Consider the following 21,165-nt stretch of genomic DNA (forward strand, 5'->3'; position numbering starts at 1 on the left):
GTTAAGCTTCCATTTATGAAAAGTGCTACTAATTTTCCATTAAGGGAGTTGTGTAAGTATTGACGGAGATCCACATACATATATATTCTTTGTAGATAATTTAAGTAAAGTAAGTCCATTTAAAGAAAAGTATTAGGAAATTGTGCGCAAAAATCATGAAGATGCCAGCTAATGACTAAAGTTGGGAGACGCCGCTTAAAAGCCACACGAGCCTCCAGATGTGACGCAGGGTTAGAGTTTCTGCTTTCCCGTAGGCACTTTGTATACACCAGGGCTTTGTTCATTAAAAACAAACAAACAAACAAACAAACAAACAAAAACAAAACATCTGCAAAGAGGAGTCGGAGAGGCCGCCGGAGCCTCTGGTTTCTATTTAACATGCACAATGAGCAGTTTTAGGAAGCAGCCTTTTGGAGATGAGTGTGCCCGGAAGTGTGCCCTTTCGTTTCTTTCTCAGCTGAAACACAGTGGCCGGAAAGCAAGCTGCATTTGCCCGGGCTCATGCTCCACGGTGCACCGCCTCTCATGGCACCGAGGTGGCAGCCTGTCTTCAAAGGCCTTCTGGAAGAAGTGGCAGCTGCTTTTACCAAGGACAATGTGATTTTTCTCAGTTTTATTGAATGTGGAGCAACATTTTTTTTTTTTTTTTTAAGGTTTGCTTCTTGCGGTTTTCTTTTCTCTCTAAAATGGTCCCCTGGATGGCATGTGCACGTACAACTCAAGTTTTGAATGACAACTTCATGTCTACCTCTGTGTCCTCACTCAAGTTGCAGCCTCACCACCACACCCCCCCCCCTCCCCCGCCTCGTACCTCACTGTCATCAGGAAGGCATTGGGTCCACAGACAAATACACAGGAGACAAGGTGCCCAGCAGGACTCGGAGAAAGAAAAGAAAGGCTTCTGCTCTCCTTTGCCATAGTTGAGGGGATGCTAAGATATAACAAAATGGTGCCATTTTGTCAACAAAAATTAATTCTGCCAGCCACCAGAAGGCTTGTAACCCAGATGCCATCTGTCAATGGTTTAGGAAACGTGTTGGAGAATCACCTCAACTTTGTCACCCGTAAAGCAGGGTTCTTTTATCCGATCCCAACATCAAAGGGATATTATAAGAAACATTTATATGATATCTTTAAAGTGCTTGTGGTTCTCAGGGCACCTGAGTGGTGCTCATTCGGTTGAGTGTCCCACTCTTGATTTCGGCTCAGGTCACGATCTCAGGGTCATGGGACTGAGCCCCGCGTCGGGCTCTGCACGGAGCATGGAGCCTGCGTGAGCTTCTCTCTCTCCCTCTGCCCCTCTCACCTGCTTGTCCGCTCTCTTTCCCTCTAAAAATAAAATAAATCTTTAAATAGGTGCTTGTGGTTCTCGAGGGGAAAAATTGGTGTTTGGGGTGAGGCTATACAATAAAGCATCCAAAAATGAATGAAAAAAAAATAAACAAACAAACACCTTTTCTCTCTAATAGTTACCTCTGCCAGAAACTACACGTAAGATTTCATCAGCCTGGTAGTCAAACCCCCTCGATAGCATATCATGATACTCCATGATATTTTCTCCCCCTGTTCCTTTACGCCTCCACGCTATAGCCAAAACCAAACAAAAACAAAAGCAAAAAATAAAAGCTAACCGCAAAAAAGCAACCAAGTTTGCACTGTCCCACTACATGCTTTCTTATCTCTGTGTTTGCTTATGCTGTTCCCACTGCCGGGAACACCCTCCTTACTGCCTGCCAAGGAAGCCTTCGCTATTTTTCTTTTCTCTGAGGTACATCTAGAGTATACCCACATTTCCCATCAGCATTTCTTATACTAATCTATAGTTGTGTATCAGAACCACCTGGAAGATATGTTAAACTACTGATCATTCAGCCCCAGCCTTAGAAATTCTGATTTAATGTGTACAGAACATAGCCTGGAACTTGGCGGATTTTAGAAGCTCCCAGGAGACTCTGGCATGTAGTGAAGCTTGAGAACCATTGCTATAGATACTTACAATCCTCTCTAGGCCTCTGCTGTTGGACAGTGAACTTCTTAAGTTTGTCTCCCTTGGTACAGATGGATGTCAGTGGGAAAAGACTCAAGCATCTGGTTCAGCATTCTGAACGGATCTGGGCCTTGGCTTGCTAAAAGGTAAGGCTACCCTGGTCTCGTTCCAGGACACCTACATTTCTGATGGATTTTCAGTCTGCTTCTATAACATTATTGTGCAGGTTATTAGAAACAGACCACCAGGAACAGGAAGGCATCACAATTCAGCCAGGCTGTGGATGGCTTCTGCATCTAGGAAATGTATCGTGCAGGCTATTTTAGGTTCTTAATTAGACATCGAAAAAATAGCCATCTGGTGCCACCAAGTATGGACACTATAAACTTCTCCAATATCCACACGAACGTAATTTGCCTCTTAATAAACCAAACGCCACCCATGAGATGAACTGCTGTTTTCAAGATGGCGTCTTTCAGTATGGCCGGGCATAACTATTTCTTGACACACACATGGGCACAGTCTGTTCTCAAAAACAAACGGTTCAGAGTGACTTTATATGAGTAACATTATAATTCATAGTAAAATCTAATACCTGGCCCTGAGCAGTAATCAGATTGATTTAAAGGCCTAATACACCCAGCATGGTCAAGAGTTCTCAAAATCTCTGCGAGACTCAGGTTATCTTCCTGTTGCTTAAGGGACACCGTCAGCTTTCTTCTCTGTGAGTTCTTCTTTCTGACGGTTTACATGTTTCGTTTTATACTCCACCTCTCTCATCCTCCCAGAGGCTTAAATCAGTGAGAAATGGCATGTCAGTTTCTCCTAAAACATTATTAATGACAGACCAATTTCTGCAACATCTGAACTCACATGTATATCCAAGCCCATCTTTGAGAATATTTCAAATCAGTCTTTCCACCATATTTGTTACTCTGCCTGAAGAAAAATGACAGAAATTCTAGATTTCATGGAGAAACTGCCCCGATGTAGGCTGTGGCTAACACAAATTGGCCAAACTGAATGTCAGGGAGCTGCAAGTCATTTTCCTTTCATTCATTCCCTCTAATAACTTCTTCCTACCCATTTTCCCCTTTCCCACCTATGTCTGTTCTATTTTTTTTTTAATCCACTCTTTTAGGCACTTTTGCTCTCTCTTCCTTACTCTATTCCCTGAGCTGTGAGCACAGAGCCTGATGCGGGGCTCGAACCCACCAGCCGTGAGATCATGACCTAAGCTGAAGTCGGACGCTTAACCGACTGAGCCACCCAGAAGCCCCAATCTCATTTTTTTAAATCTCACAAGCTCAGCCTCTGCTTTTGGGGTGACCTCTCCCTATGTGTGAGTCTACGAGGGATGCTGTCATCCCTTCAATCTCCTCCTTGACCCTGGCCATGCCCTGCACTGGTGGCAGTGGAAGCCACAACTCCCTCCAGAAACAGATTCCAGCACATTCCAGATACAGGCTTCTGCCAAAATAAAAATATGCATGCAGATGGACAAGAACTAGAAAGGGAGGAGCCCAGAAAAACTCAAAAATATTTTTTAGCATGGTGAAATTTCAGGAGATGCTCTGTTTATTTCCTGCAGTGTTGTTATAACTTTGTTATGGCAGGGTTTTAGAGCAGAAATTTAAACTTGTAATTAAAAAAATATACACTTTTTAAAAAGCTGCCTTCAAGTCCCTAAAACATCTATGAATGGTTTGGGGGAAAAGTGGGGTTGAGGGGTGGGTAATTGACAGAATGAATATCGTTGTGGAGGCATTCTTAGGGCACGGACACAGGAAACGGGCCCCTTCCTTGTGTGCAGTTGACTCTACGAACTCCCGGATTTCTACGCATCCTTTTCCCTGAAGACCATCTCTTTCACTCTTGCAGGGTTCGAGCTGACGTGGTTCTCCTAACCTTCTGAAGCCCTGCATTTAGTTCCCTAGCTCTTCTGTGCTATTCCCTCCGCTTCTGGCTTCCACCCCACTTCACAGCTGTGCGGTGACATCTAACACTTCCCGGCAGCATATGCTGGCAGGAGCCGATGCCAAAGCAGTGGAGACTGAGAAATGGAGAAGACCCCATGAAGGGCTGGGCTGTGCCTCCCAGGGCCCAGCTGTCCTTCCTCCTTGGTCCCGGGGACAGGGCAGATCCAGCTGATCACACTGGTACTGGTCTCATTTCCAAAATTGCCTTTTTTTTTTTTTTTTGAGAATTCATTGAGATAATACATATTAAATGGCCTAACGTGGTAAATTTTCAATATATGTTACCTGCTGATTACACATCCATCTTCTGAGTTAGGCCTACAGGGCTGAACAATGGGTAGAAAAGTTGGGGGCAATTTTCCATCAACTTCCAGTTTAGGTAAAAAAAAAAAAAGCACTATATCTATGACCCATGTGAAAGTCTGCTCATTTTCCCTACTCAGATAAGCTCTGGAGAGAACATAAAGGAAAGGTCTCTGTAGGACGTATTATGACACTTCATTCATTCATTCATTCATTCACCAATATTTACTGAGCCTTGACTGTATGTCAGACTATCGTACAGGTGTCTAGGATACAACACTGATAAAGCAAATTTCCTGGCCCTGTGGAACTTGAGAGCAGCAGAAGACACACACACACACACACACACACACACAATATATATATATATATATATATATATATATATATATATATATATATATATCAGTGCTCTGGAGATAAACAAACTGGAGTGGGAATAGAGAGTGGAGGCAGGGGAATGACTGCAGACTGTAGGTGGTTGATCAGTGGAACTTCTCTAATCGGGTGACATTGAGTAGAGCCTTCCATGGGGACCTCCTAGGAGACTGTCCTTAGGTAAAACAAATGCATCTGATACATAAGAATTCTTAGTATATATGACTTTTGGACTAAGTCATTTTTATCATACCCCTTCTCTACATGAAAAAAAAATGACTTGTGGTGATGATCATGAAATGGGACAAATATATTTATTTCATGTACAAACTAAAATATGCATTCATCAAACAAAACCCTGTACTTTGAAGTATCCGATTGTTAAAAACTAACAAACAAAAACCACAAGTGGTCACAGAGGATGAAAGAATTAGATGAGAATTAGATGAGACTCAAGATCTATTCATTTTTACAATCATCATCCTCCACTGCTAATTCCAAATCTACTAATTAAATGCAAGAATACATGATCCCACAGGGGCTGGGGGCACAAGCTGTGCCTGAAACAAGGGAAGGATACAGGATCCGTTAAGTCCCTTTTGGTAAGTGGACACCTGAGGCCGTGTGGCCCATGCGGCATATTAGGATCTCTCCAAACTAACACCCGTGCATAATTCAGCATTTATTAGATAATAATAATAATGTGCTAATTTGGAGTTTACATATATTATTTTTTTAATGTTTATTTTGTTATTTTAGAGAGAGAGAGAGAGAGAGAGAGGACAAGCAGGGGAGGGGCAGAGAGAAAGGGGGACAGAGGATCTAAAGCAGGCTCTGCACAGACAGGAGCGAGACCGATGAGAGGCTCAAACTCACAAACCATGATATCATGACCTGAGCCGAAGTCAGATGCTCAACCGAATGAGCCATGCAGGCACCCCTGTAGTTTACATACATTATTAAAATTTAACAGTAACCACAGCAACATATATTTTGGGGAGGAAAGAGTATTTTAGCACTGACGTTGTTTAGATGTGCTAGTGTTTGGTGATAATAAGAAGAACCACTCAGCAGGTTTATGACAGGTTTAAATCCTCTGTGCACCTGCTTATTGCCTGCCCACGAGGTGTGCTGCTCCCCCTGTCCCACCCTAGACAAGCCACTGATGGGATGAGCTGAGTGTCCCCACTCTCCTCACTTCCAGATCTGGTGTGATGCCATCGAGTATTCTTCATGGGCCTTTCAGGTCCCGGAATACGACAGCTCATCCCTCAGAAGCAAAGTGATATGACAAACAAAGCTTTTTGATGAGCATAGAAATGGAGCCACCCAACCTTCATGTTTATGAGAAAGAGCATTACCTCATTCTTGACAGCAAATAACAGATACTGACCGAATATCTATAATGTGTGAGAGGGCAAGCTAGGGGTTCACAAAGTTATGAGACACAGTCTTGGAACTTAAGACATAGCTTGGGCACAGATTATAAAAGGCAAAAAACAAACAAACAAACAACCCATAGTGCAAATAAATTCAAGAGATAGAATCTTATTAAAAAGGAGAGATTACTTTAATCAGGGGTGGTCAAGGCAAATGTCTGCATTAGTGTTTGACCCAGGTCTCAAAAGGATGCAATGGCATTGGATGAGTAAAAGGAAGAGGAGAAGAGAAAATCTTCAGGGCAGACGACCTCAGGGGTGTAGAAAATGCAGAGTGTGTTAAACAGTCAAGCAACAGTTTGGATGATGTCCAACAGGAGCATGGAGATGCACCATGAAATCTATTAGGGGAAGTAGAATGGGGCCATAGGTGGCCTTGAAAGCCGGGTCAAGGGGTTTGACTTTACTGGCAGCTGAGTGTCACCAAATGCTTTAAGCAAGGAGGTAACTAAATCAAAGCGGTATTTTAGGAAAATATGAAGTCATATGAAGGACTGGGGTAAAGGAAGGAGGTAAAGAGAAGCAAAGGCGGATACAGGCATAAAGTGATAGAAGAATTTGAAGAAGTTCTCCTTCAGATATAATGGAATGGGTGACATTAGACAAAGGATCAAACATCACAAAATTAAAACTCAGAGGCTGGGCTAAATTTTTAACTTGGGGAATGTGAAGTATGAGGCTGGGGAAGAAAGTCACACAACTGGCATCTAGTAAAATGCTCTTGTATCTGCTGACATAATATTCTAAGCTAAAGATTCTGAGCTAGATTCCCAAAGAAACAATACAGAAAAGTCAGAGGGACAAAGACTTCTCTTTGAATGCTAGAGTTCAACTGCTGGTTTCTCCACAAAAACCAGGAGAAGCTTTCCATCCTCAAAAATAAGTTAAAAAAAAAAAGAATCACTTACATGAAGGTCCAGTAAACTTCTGTCTGGTGGTTGGTCCTACCTGGGACAGCTGACCTTAAGTCAGACAATAGAATATGAAACCCTGAGAATCTTTTAGAAATTAAGATCTACCTTCTATTTCTAATTCTTTTCTTGGAAACGCAAGTGGCTTCAATTGTAAACCCTAAAACAAAGAATAAAAATGAATCCTTATAACCAAGAGATCACGACCTGAGCCAACATCAAAAGCTGGATGCTTGACCAACAGAGCCACCCAGGTGCCCCACCTCTCCTCTTTAAATAACGCTGCCTACAAGAAATCTTCAGCGCTCCAAAAAAGAAAAAGGCTTCGCTCTCATTTGTGAGTTGTCTCAAGGGAGAGATGCAAGTTTAAGAGAGTCTAGACAGCCAGTATATTCATCTTTATCAGCAATAATTTGCTGATTTTAAGGTCTCATCCATATTATAAATTTTGTGTTGCAACCATGCATTCTTCAAATCACTCAAATTAAAAACAGTATAATTGAAATATTTTGCATCAAATATCAAAGCCCTCGTGCTATGTACATTTTTTTTTTCAGTAGATCTGAGCATTTGTGTGTGTTTCTCTTGGGAGAAAAAGACTCCACATCCTAGGAGGTGAGGGCAGGATTTGGAACTTCCAGGGAGGGGGGGAGGAGAAAACAGACTGGATATTCAGTCTCCTTTTCTGACTCAGTTTACCAAAATCCTTGCACTTTGAGAAACAGGGCGAACATCCATTTTGAGAGCTACAGGTGAAGTGATTTTTCCCAACATTTTTCAAGATTTGGTTTCAGTTTTTTAAACCGGAGGCTTCAATTTCCACTGAAACTTAAAGAAGCCCTTTGAACTGCCTGGGGAACTGGAGGGAGAACGGGGAGGGGAAAAGGCAAGCATCCCTGCAGACTCTGTCTACAAGGTGGCAGCGAGTGAGGGGTCTTCACCGCGAAATCAACATCATTTGCTCCTTGATTCAGTCTCTATCAGGATGATTTTCACACTTGCAAAAACACATCTTTCTAAACATCATGAATAATGGATGGAGATTTCTGAAACCCCTTCCTTTCCCTCCATAATTTAAATCAAGCTCTTTCAAAGCCAACATACTACATCTTGATTGAAGCCTGAAAAGGTTATAAATAGTAAAGGTTGAAAATTTTCCACAAAGGTAGGTAGATGAAGAAAAAAAAAAAAAGCCTTATACCATACACGGGCAAGATGTACTCAGCAGCTCATTATCAACACTGTTCTCCTTCATCACTGTGCTGCTGTCTTGAAAGAACGCAAGGAACAAAGAAGGGCCGCTGCACCATTGTGCCTGCCTCCGAGCTGAAACCTCTGCATTTATTCGTGCCTCCCCCAAACCAGGCATATGATGCCATATCCTTTACGCCAAACTTGGCACAGGGAAGCTGTGTGTAACTTGAATTCTTAATACAGTCTCCCTCTGATGCTGGCCATTGTTTGCTGCATGCTCTGTGCCCTCTAGAGGACTGAAGCTTTACACCTGTAAACTGGGTTGCTGGCTACCAATTTCCAAGCAGGAACCGTTTTCCTCTGTTTCAAATTCCTCTAGGTTTCATGTGAAACTCGTGCCGGGGAAGTATATCAGGAGTGAAATCGTGTGTCACAAACACCCAATCTCTACAGAAAATGCTGTACGAATGTGAAAAGGATACTTCAGGCGGAGGCACTGAGAAGGGGTGGTTCATAGATGAGGTTGGGAATTCTTCATAATACTAAGCATCATCTGCGTGATGTGATTTAATTTCCAAAGGACTCTCAGAAACCCGAACCATCTGACCTTCAGAATAGCCCTGTGACGCTGTCCCATCTCTCAGGGAGTTTCTGGTAGCTTCCATACAATAAATAATGTGCTGAGTAACCGGTGTGTGTTACAGGTGTTGTTGGTACACCCACTGGAGTCAAGGCCTCTGCTCCCATGGAGCTCCGGGCTGGGAGGGAGAGACAGATAATGAACGGCAAACACAAATGAATCATCGAGATAACTTAAGACAGTGAGAGACGCCATGAAGAAAATCCATCGGGGCAGTATGTCAGAGATGGGGAGGCTGTTCTTGAGGGTGATACTCAAACTGAGAACGGTAAGGGGTAAGTGGCAATCAAAGGGTGATCTGAGGGAGGGGCATGTCAAACAGAAGGAAGGGCGCGTTCAGCAACTTTGGTTTTGAGAGGCTGGGGGGAGGGAGAGAGAGGACCGGAGGGGTTCGAACTCACGAACCTTGAGATCACGACCTGAGCTGAAGTTGACCCCGGCACCCCACGTTCAGCCACTCTGAAGCAGGGACCTGCTTGGCATGTCCTACAAACCGCAAGAAGGCCAGCGTGACTGATGGGGGCTTTGGAGAGAATGGGAAAAGAGATGGGCTGGAAAGGTGGAAAGGGCCTTCCTGCTTGGAAGTACAAGACCATGCGTAAAGAAATAAGATGGAGGAGGCTCATATTTGTCGAGTGTTTACTGTGGGCCAGACTTGGAGCCAAGTTCAGCCATAAGTGGTGGGGCTGGGACTCAAACCAGATTCTCTGACTCCAAATCCTGTGTGTCTCGTGCTTTGCCGTGCTGCCCAGCTCACACCCTGCCATCCGGAAGGCCAGCTTTGGTTCACCCAGGTGGAAGCGGGAAAGAGAAGGAAAAATGATATTCTGAATCCCACACAGGAGCCTTTTTACCTGCTGGCCAATGTCGTGAGCGTTTGCTTATGAGGGACATAATTTCAGCCTGAATTTTAAAAGTTGCAATTTCTCTAAATGCGAAGCAACATCGTCTTCGTTTCCTATTTTTGGTGGCCTCTGGTCTAAAGAATCAGCTGACTGTCTCTACACTCTGAGGCAAATTCAAGCACTGAACATAGAATATAGTTAGATGAAACTAAAAAGGTGACGGGAAAAGAAGTAAAGCATATTTAATGCCTCTAGGAAATGAATCCAAATGGCTCTGGATTGGTGTTGAGGGAAGAATGCAGTATAAGTTCCTTCTCTAAGCAAGTTTGAATCCTCTCTCTGACACTGCTTTTACATGAGCTCAAATTGCTTTAGAAACCTGTCATATCGAATTAGCAAAAGAAGATAGTAATTCAGAGGGGTGCCAATGTGGCATTATTGAAAATTGCTGGCTGGAAGGCTTCCTGCAGCATTATTTGGGGACAATAACTCACTTTCATCACCATGTATCAGTACAAGCAAATGATGGGCTTTCTGTGGCTCTTGGATTAAACTTTTTCAAAAGTCCACCACACAGATGAAAATGCCCAGACATCTGCATTTAGCAACGAGAGAACGAGGACACAAGAACACATCCAAGTGTTGGCTCCATTTTGGTCAACTGGCATGAACCAAAACCAGAAACACAGACCCGTGGTAGCCCAACAGAACAGTCAGGTTTCAGAAGACGCTTGACCTTGATGTCAAACTCAAAGTCTGGGAGAATTGGGAATAAGCAGTACAGACGTGGAAAATAAAATACTCTTCCTTGTGATCTTAACGATGGGCCATCTCTTCAGAGAAACCTTCCACGACCATCCTATCTCACCCTGCCTCATCACTCTCCGTCATATTACCCTCAGAATTTTCTTTTTCTTTACAAGACGAAACAATTTCTGGAATCGCCCAATTAGTTTTCATTACTTGCCCGGCTATTCTATCCCTCCCATCCCAGAACATAACCTCCCTGAGAAGGAGAATTTTAACCACCCTCCACCAGCCCCTAGGAACAATGCCTGGAGCACAGTGGGTACTGAATAAATCTTAACTGAAAGACTTCCGACTTCACATTAGACAAGAGCAGAGGCTATTCTGTGTGCAAGAGTATTGTTTCATCAGCTGTTAACAGTGAAGCCTATGCAAGCTAGAATCTAGGCGCTCATCATGAACTGTCTGCTGACCGGAGACTGATTCTATGTCTAACAGTCAGTTGCCAGAGGGAATCTTAGGTGTCCAAGAGCGGCAGGGCAATTTGGGTTCTCCGCACCAAAGTAAGCATGCCCCTGAGTAAGCTCAAAGAAAAGGTTACCCACCTCCTCAACACCTGCTTCCTGATCTACACGATGAAAATCTCGCATTATCTTAGACTTCTCTACCTCAAAAAGTCTAATATTTTTCCACGCCTTTTTATTTTGCCAAATTTTGAGGTCTCGGCCTTCAGAAAGGGTGGGAGAATTGCACGAAGGACGCTATAGACAGAGCGACTGTTAGAAATTCTGTCACATTTGCTTTCCCTCTTCTTGTACATGTGAGTATGCATGTGTGAATGTGGGCACGTGCATCTGCGTGTATGCACACGCGTACGTGCTATGTGGTATGCATAGCTACGTACATGTATGTATGGGCATTAGGTGAACACGTGAGTGTACGTGTATATTTGGCTTGAATTGAGAGTTTGTGGCAGACATTGATGTACTTCATCCCTGAATACTTCATCAGGAATCTCATTAGACCAAGAATAGTCACCTCTACTACAATTATCACACTCAGAAAATGTAAAACTTATAACTCTACGGTTCCCTAATAAGCAGTTGGTTTTCACATCCCTTAAACATCCCCAAATGTCCTTGATAACTTCTTATTTTCGACCCAGGGCCCAATCACGTATCACCCATTATATTTAGTTGTCATCTTTCTTGAGTCTCCTTTAATCTAGAATGGTTCCCCAGCCGTGTTTGTTTGTTTCTTTTTGGCCCTGTACGACACTGACATTTTTGTGGTGTCCTGGGCCAGCTTCTTAGGGAATTTCCTTCCATTTTAATTGACCTGATTGTTTCCTCTAATTATATCTAGGGTGAAGTCTATCACTCTAAGTACCTGACATGACCAACGTAAAGTAGATATGAAATCCCTCTGGTTCCCAAAAGAAATTTTTAGGCTGAAATAGCGAATCAATGAAGGGTAAGAACACTTCTGACACAGGCATCAGGTCTTGCCTGAGAAACAAGTCTCCTCAATTTGTTAAAAGCCTCCTCAACGCAATCAGGTTAGTGCTTCCCACACATTAGTCACTCACATATGATCTTCAAGAATTTTGTTACACCCAAGTTCTACTTACATTAGCATTGATGCAATCATTTATTTTAATTCGACTTATTGAAACTGTTATCCTAAGAAATAATATCCATAACAACGGTTCTGCTGGGCTTGCTCTATTTTTCTAACACCTATCCGGTATACAAAAATACCGAAAACACATCTGTGCACATCTAAAACCATCTCCCATAACACAGTGGGGTTCTGGGGGAAACACTGAGTACAGTAGGGTCGCCCTGCTGTGGGCACACACGTGCGCGTGTGTGTGTAGACCGAGTTGGCATAAAAGGCCTTCTCAAGAACTAAGGAAACAAGAAGGTGCCCAGGTTGTCAGGCCAAGTCAGGGACAACATCTAAACAAATGACAAGGCCTGCATTTCCTGAGAGGCACAGCTGCTATCTCCAGTCCCCTGACGCCAGATTGATTGCTTGTCTATTCATTTCCCAGGCCCTCAACAGGCAAGATTGAAAACAGGCTCAGGAAAATGCTACTCGGGCAAACTCTGACACTGATGGAAGGAATCACTGTGTCCTCCAGAAGATCACTTTGTGGCCTATAAAATATGCATATGGATCACAGAATTCCTGAGGTTTCATCCCCTCTGCATTTGCCAGAAAGAGACAGAGGCCCGGAGACGCTGGGTGGGTTGTCCGGGGTCACACTGCTCGTTGGTGGCAAACCAGAAACTTCATCTACAATCTCAGATCCCTGAGAACAGTTCATTCTACACCCCATGCTGAGGCCTGAGCCTATACAGTTTTTGATGTATAAAACCATATACATATACCATTACACATATAAAGCCATATTTATACACACACACACACACACACACACACATACATGCAAAACCACATTCTGGCTTCTTGAATCCCTCCTAAATGCTTTTTCAACCACAAATGTGTTCAGCCCCAAAGGCAAGGGGCAGAGGTTCATTCTCTGAACCTCACCATTGTCATTTTCACTGCTCACCAAACAATCATCTTTCCCTGTGTCCCTTGCTCTGTGAACCATGCAGCCCTGGCCAGCCCATGCAAAAATGGTTCTAGTAACTCTACCCATCTTAATTCCTGCCAGGGTATAATCATACTATAAAAACTCAGCATTTGGACCTCCATAAAATTATTTTAGGGCTACACCTCCCACCTCCTTTACACCTCAGGTCAAAGCCTTGTGGAGCAGAAGGCCTGGGGAGCTCCGGCATGGGTTGGAGAACCCCCACACCTGTTCCGGCAGCTGGTAGACACCCAGCTATCCACTGGCCCAGGACGCTCTCAGGGGCTCTCCCCTCTCTTTCATCCCAACAGCCGATTGGTTACTGAGTTCTGTGGCATCTGTCTCCCTAGAACTTGTCCCCTCCATTCTCTCTTCTCCTTCCCTACTGATACACCTTGGTGCAGGCCCTCATGTTCCTCCCCTACACTGTTACAAGGTCCCCCCCCCTGGTATCCCTGCCTACTGCCTGCCTACCAAGCCACCCTCTACATCAATGGCTCTCAAAGTTTGGTCCAGGGACTCCTGGGGTCTCTGAGACCCTTACATGAGAATGAGACTATTTCCATGATTCTGTAGACATGATTTGACTGTGAACATGATATAGACTATTTCCATAACAATACAGATATAATATTAAAGATGCGATTTGCCTTTTCTACACTTATTCTATCATGAGTGTACTGTGGAGTTTTCCAAAGGTTTTCTGACATGGGCTATCGGAACAGAGTGAATCCAGAAGCAGATCTGAGAATCACAGTCTTGTCTTAAGTCGGGTATTAGAGACGTGCAGAAACATAAAAGGATGTCACTCTTCTCACTGAATTTTTGTTCTGGAAAGTAAGTTTTCATAAACATGTGTTCTTTATGTTAATAGGTAATGGGTTTGTTATCGTTATTTTAATGAATCAGCAATCATTTTTTAAAATTTCTCAGCCTTATTTTCTAATGGAAATTAGGGATAATATTGCCCACCTAAACGAAAACTGTTTGGGATCCTTCATACAGTAAATCCTTCATTCATGATAGCTCTGTTTCCCTGTTCACCTCATTCATACTAGGGTCTCCAGGTATCCTTCCCCTCCTCTATCAGGCCAACCAATTTTATCTTTCCCTCAACGCATCCAGGGTCTCTAAAGCCCCTTTCAAGCCATTCTCATCAACTCACAGTCCAGGTAAGTATGACTCTTTTCTCTGTGATCTCCCTGCACCCAGAACATACACATAGCACTCCACCTGTGATGCTTTATGAGCTCAGTTGTCCATAGACCCATCCCTCCCTCCTGTGTCCGCAAGCTCTCAGAGGTCAGAGACAGAATCTCACAATCTATATCTTTGTATCCCCAATCCCTGGAACAAATGCATATTTGTTAAATGACTTGAACACAGGGGAAGTGGAATAAACGGGACAGGGGGTTTCTAAACATCAGACATGGGGAAAGAGAATGAACGAGAAAGAGTGGGATCAAAGAATTCTGTCTGTCCAACTTGGGAGGGGTCTGCACAGAGCAGTGCTTTTTAAAGTCACTAGGCACAAGAATTATTGAAGGGGCTTGTTAAAATGAAGATTCTCAGCTCCACAGTTGCAACTATTCTGACTTAGCTGGTTTGGGGCAGGGCCCAGGACTCTTCAGTTCAACAAGACATAGAGTACAGAACACATTTTATGGACCACTGGCAAAAAGAATATAATGGGGCGAGGGGTAGTAGTTAGTAGATTAGGCTGTGCCAAATCACCTGGGGCGGGGAGGTAGGGACAACAAAGAAGACTTGATGAAAATGCAATTTCCTGAGCCCCACCCCAGCTCTTCAGAATCAGAATCAGAGGTGCGTCCAGTGGGGCTTACCGTCAGGAAACTTTGCTCCTGTGTTTTAAGTGCTTAGTCATAAGAACCTGGAGCAGGGGTATTAATTCTGTCCTTTGTCTAATCATCTCTACTCATCCCTGAACCTTCCATCTATGAAGCAGAGGCCATATGGTGCCCCTGGATGTAAATGGTAAATACCCACAAGGAAAGGCCCTTTGCGGGGTGGGGGTGGGGGCGCATATAAATGGATTCGAAGGAGAAGATGGGAAGCTTTTGGAAAAATACTGGATTAACAAAAAGAACTGTTTCATAGAAAGGCCAAAACACTGGAAGGACAAGAATCTCCCAAGTTTTCCAGAGGTTAAATGTCCACACTGTGCCTATGGATCCCACTCCCAATGTTCCCCCGTATAATCTAGAGCATTCACCACCCAATGAGGTAACCACTATACCGAGCACTTGAAATGTGGCTCATGTGACTGAGGAGCCAAATGTTTAATTTTATTTGTGATTAAACTTAAAACCTAATACTCCAGTCACCGGAAAACACTCAAGCATATTTGAAGCAACGTGGTTATGGGGATTTGCTTTCCCAACAGTTTTTTGAAATCTGAACACAGGTCAAGTGTTTCTGATGAAAACTCAGCGTCCAAAGGGCAATGGGCTGTGAGTATAAAATACACACTAGATTTCATAGATTTGGTATGGAAAAAAAAATCAATAAATTCTAACTTGATTATATGTGAAAAGGATAATTTTGGATATACTGAGTTAAGTAAAAAAAATTATTAAACTTAATTTCACCTTTTTTCTTTTTACATGTTTAAAATTTCTTTTTTTAACACTTTAGTTTTGAGAGACAGAGAGAGACAGAGCATGAGCAGCGGATGGGCAGAGAGAGAGAGAGGGAGACATAGAATCCGAAGCAGGCTCCAGGCTCCAGCAGAGAGCCCAATGCAGGGCTCCAACTCACGAACCCTGAGATCATGACCTGAGCCAAAGTCGGACGCTTAACCCACTGAGCCACCCAGGCGTCCCTCTTTTTACATGTTTAATGCAGCTACTGGAAAATTTTAAATTCCTTAAGTAGCTAGCATTATATTTCTACCAAAGAGCGCAGTTCCATTCAAGACTATATAGAATGTGACTACTGAATGTTATTAAATATTTTGAAACCATCTTGGAACATTAGTTTATAGAGGGAAATGGCTGTTCCTCTATGAATTAGTCACCCCAGAGGACTGAAGGCTGATTCCAAGGATATTATCATTTTGGAAACTCAAATCTTTTCCAGACCTCATCCTTACTTTGCCTCCATCACAATGGATCAGATTCCAGGAGAGCTGATGAGTCCCTTCTGAAAAGAAGACTTAGAATTTTCAAGTCCCAATCTGGTGTGCACACCTGATCACCCTCTATATTCGGCAGCCTTACTTCAAATGACCTTGGCTTATTTCAAAACACCAGACCCAACCCTAAACAGTTTAAGAATTAACAGACAAGACTATTCACAACAATATACCCCTGGCTCTCAAAGACTCCAAATGTCTATTGAATACAGGCAACAGCATCTCTCTCCAAAGAGACTAGTTACTAAACCAACCACACTCTTTAGGTCAAATTCTGGCATGTTTGTTAAATACATTACCAGGGGCACCTGGGTGGCTCAGTCGGTTAAGCGTCCGACTTTGGCTCAGGTCATGATCTTGCGGTCTTTGAGTTCGAGCCCCGCGTCGGGCTCTGTGCTGACAGCTCAGAGCCTGGAGCCTGTTTCGGATTTTGTGTCTCCCTCTCTCTGACCCTCCCCCGTTCATGCTCTGTCTCTCTCTGTCTCAAAAATAAATAAATGTTTAAAAAAATTTAAAAATAAATAAATAAATAAATAAATACATTACCAGACAGTGACATTTTTTTCTGACCCCTTCTGTGGGTTTCATGTGTCTGAAAACTGCTTTCATTGTTATTTCCCATGTTATCAGGCATCAACTCTCACCTTGAGACAGAGGTTTTTGGGCTCCATGGTCCCCCACTGAGGCCATGGTTACAATGCAGGGCATCCACAACTATGGGAGGTCTTTTCTGATTTTTTTCCCCCACTCATCAACAACTGGAATCTGGCATTTTCTTTAATTTTAAAGACAAGCAACAGATTACACTACTGTTAATTAGTACCTGTGACATCACCAAAAAAAAAAAATCACAGCTTTTTTTTTTTTTTTTTTTTTTACATGGCAGCACAGCTGTTTAGAAATCCTAAAATAGGACCACCTGGGTGGTTCAGTCGGTTGAGCACTTGACTCTTGATTTAGGCCCAGGTCATGATCCCAGGGTTGTGGGAAATAGCCCCTCCTCGGGATCCATGCTGAGTGTGGAGCCTACTTAAAAGTCTCTTCCCATCTGCCCCTCTCCCCCAACTCCTACTCTCTCTCTCTCTCTAAAATGTGTGTGTATATATATATATATATATATATATATATATATAATGAAATCCTGAAATATCATTTACGAATATCACAACTTTAAAATCAGGATAGTTAATTCCTCCTGACCACAGCCCCTTCTAATGTAGGGAGGGGATTACTGGTCAACTTCTCACCTGGTAGTCATTCAGCCACAAAAGGGAAAGGGTGCATCTTCTCACCCAGGGATCCAGGCGTCGAGGCTGCTTAATGGCTGCCCCTGTCGACATTTGTTTATTCTTCGTGGATAAATAGAAAGAAGTCAACCACTTAAATTATTTGTTATAGTTCTGCAAAGCCAGACAGCTTAAATGAGAAGGTTTAATTCTTCATAAGTTAGCACTGGCTTTTGAAATATGACAGGTCTGTGGACTACAAATCCAGACCAGGCAAGTTCAAACACATCTGATGGTAAAGCTAACTATCCAAGTGTGTTATTTAAAGTGATTTTTTTAAAACACTGATGACGGAGTAGGCAGTGATATAGGTCATGCATAATATTGTAAGTTCAGTGTGACAGAGATTCCCAGAATCCCTGAGAATCAGGGCGTTTTGTAGGTGGTGGGGGTGGTGCTGTTCTTTGTAATTTTATGTACATTAATTTTTACATTTAAAATATTTCTAGACTTAATCTCGACAAATTTGAAATGTTAATTTTACATTTAAAAAATAAGAGAGAGGTGTAATGGTGTACATTTTCACCTGTTAAAGCCTTAGAAGTTGATGATGATGTGGAGGTTTTAGAGCTTGGGAAGCAAACAGTAACTTCCTAGTGACTCGATAAGTTACGATCAGTTTTTCTAGAAACCACTTGGCTCTTCCACCTGCAATATGAAAAGTGGATTAAAACCTTGCCTGTTATTACTGAATCTATTTCCCTCAGTTAAGTACAATATGAATGTATATTTAGAAACACTGCAACACATTCCAGTTTTTAAAAAAGCTACACTGGGCTTAGAAGGGTAAAACCAGGCAGGGCAGAAAGAAAGTGATGCACACTGAAGACCGGTATTTCTAGGCACTTGTTGTCCCAACATTTAGAAACACCCCGGCATCAAAACAATGCTGTCGCTTTTGAAAATTTTGTTCTTTTTCTTTTCTTTTTTTTTTTTTTTGTAACACCAAAAGCCAGATTCAGCCCACAATTTAATATTGTCAATACATTTTCTTCATTACAGAACTGGCACCCCAACTGTTACCTAAGCACTTCACTCTTCAAATCCCACACCCACATGTTCTGAACTCATCTGCACTCAGATATGAATAAAGATGAATAGCATCTTGAGGAAATAGCTTCTCCATTCTCAAATGGCAAAAGCCATGAAGCAAACACGTCACGGTGTCTGAGGGATTTCTCAGAGGAACAAGAAAGAATCCTAAAGCCACCATTTTGTTAGAAAAAAAACCACATCCTTCACTGGCAACATGCCCACTAGGGATTTAAAGTCCAAAGGAACTTCAGAAGTTCCAATACTGAGAGGTTCTGTGATTCTCTTATGAAGAAATGACTTTTCTTTTTCCTTTTACTAAATTTCAGATAATTACATTTTGGTAGGTCAGCAGTCCAACTCAGCATCTCTTTATGGAGAATGGTTCTAGGAGACCTTGATGAAATTGCAAATGCTTGGAAATAGTCACTTGCTTGCATGCTGGGTAAATAGGAAAGCATGCTGACTGTATTTATTTTACTATCATTATGTCTCCGTGGGGTGGGCTAGTAAAAAAGTGCAGGCTGTTAACAGCTTGGTATATACATACACATACACACACCCCCCACACACACAGTATATTCTAAAAGAATTTACTCTTCCTTCATCTCAAACCGTGCCTGCAGAAAATCCCCAATACTTGAATGGTTTTCCAAATATTTGTTTATAAGTTGGATGGTTGTCACTTCATTCATTAGTGTTCATTCATTCGACAAGTTGTGAGTGAATGCCTACTATGTGCCAGGCTGGTGGTGAACATCACATACACTGGTACCAACACAGGCCCATCTTTGCTCAAAGGAACGTTTCACAAGGTGGCTGGGTGCCCAGACTAACCTACGGTCACCTCCTGTATCAGTCATCTCGGGCTGCCATAACCAAATACCAAAGCCAAGGTGCCAGCATGGCCAATGTCTTATGAAGGATCTCTCCTTGGGTTGCAGATGGCCACGTCCTTGCCGTATCCTCGCGTGACTGTTCTTGAGTGGGTGTGGTTGGAAAGAGAGGATGTAAACTCTCTAATATCTCTTCTTATCAGGGTGCTACTCCCGTAATGAGGGGCCCACCCTCATCACCTAATTACCTCCCCAAGGCCCCATCTCCGAACGCCATCACATTAGGGGTTAGGGCTTCAATGCCTCTTTAATATCAAATGTGCTATTTCATCTGTCATGTTAATTCAATAGACCTAAGTCTTTCAAATCCATCTCAGAAGAGTGCGACTTTGGCTCCTCTGCCATTTGGCTTTCTGTAGTGGTTAGGGCTGAGGGCCTTAGACACCAACAGAGGATGAGAGCCAGAGGAGCACCAGACCCCCCCAGTCCTAAGGACGCAGGTGGTTTAGGGTTTGGAAGAAAGTAAAACAGGCTCTGAGGCTCTCTGGTCAGCATCTAAAGCAGAACTGACAAGATCTCCGCAGTGAGGTCGAAATTCAGAAACGATATGCTTTTTAAAATCCAGTATCCTTACTCCAAGGCCTGCCTCCCTCTTTGAAGTTCTCGTGATCAAGTCAATCAGGCAGTAGAGCAAAACAAATAAAAATAACACAAACTCAGAATAACAGCAAGATTCAATGCGTTATCATGAGGTTTTCACAAAACTGCAATCACAGAGCACTTTTCGCCGGACCTGAGGAAGTAGGGTAGGTGGGTATTCACACCCCACCCCCCAATACATTAAAGGCAACACCTACCAAGCTCAGCCCCTCCACTAGACGTAATTTGACTCTTCGAGGTTTGATCATTTCCTTAAAAGCCCGGATGATCACAGCCAGCCTGGCACGCAAAGGGATCAAAGAGGAGAAATTACAGAAATCCAGATGCAGGTTTTGACTCTAAAACTCAGGGCAGCAGACTTCCTTTCAGACCATCCTCTGCCACCTCAAAGAAATAATCAGCACACGTCACAGAGGCTGAATGCACCTTTCGCCCTGGTCCTCGGTCCATGCAGAAGCAATAGAGAACTTTTAGCTGGATCTCTGACATCCAGACTTCCAAAACGGAAGGTCAAGCTCCTTCCTGTTTCTAACAGAACAAAGGGGAAAAAGACACTCCTACATGTCTCTTCCCTCATCTAGTGTTAAAATTAAAAAAGCGGGTATCGTTGGGTGACTTAAATCGGGCTGTGCTGGATGGATGGTTCTGCCACAGCACACAGGGTCTGGGAATAATTCTAAGGCATCTCTCGTTCGTTGCAAGGGCTTTTATTTCCATAGTACTAAAGGCTCCTCACAGCCACTGATGTAGGACAAGAAATATGATAGCCATTTAGCAGAAACCCGGGGCTCAGAAAGTTGAAGGGACTCTCACCTCTGGTCACACAGCTAATGGCAGAATCCTATTCAAAATCAGGAATTCCAAGGGCAGATTTTATCATCTTTACATGGGCTTGGGAACCTAGAAGTCCATTCTTCTGCAGGAGGCTGGACGTAGCCTGCGGATGTGTTTTGTATTTTGTTTTGTTCTGTTTTTAATTGAGCTGGTCCAACCGTCAAACATCAGGAGGTTTCACATAAAAATCTGGATTTCTGACTTCTGGGGGGAAAAAAAAGCTCAGATCCGTCCTCACACAGGGCAACCAAAGAACAGAGCTAAGAGGAGACTGTAGCCCGCTTTCCCATGGATAATCCAGAACCCAAACACAGTCAAAGACTCTCTCCTTCCAC

The 21,165-nt window shown here is 43.1% G+C and overlaps 1 protein-coding gene across 5 annotated transcripts in view; it reads right to left on the reverse strand.

The window, feature by feature from the left end:
• The window catches only part of LRRC3B (leucine rich repeat containing 3B), a 92,136-nt gene that overhangs the window by 59,119 nt on the left and 11,852 nt on the right, over positions 1–21,165 (reverse strand). The window lies entirely within an intron of this gene.

The sequence above is a fragment of the Neofelis nebulosa genome, chromosome 5, assembly GCF_028018385.1.
Source record: "Neofelis nebulosa isolate mNeoNeb1 chromosome 5, mNeoNeb1.pri, whole genome shotgun sequence".
NCBI lineage: Eukaryota > Metazoa > Chordata > Mammalia > Carnivora > Felidae > Neofelis > Neofelis nebulosa.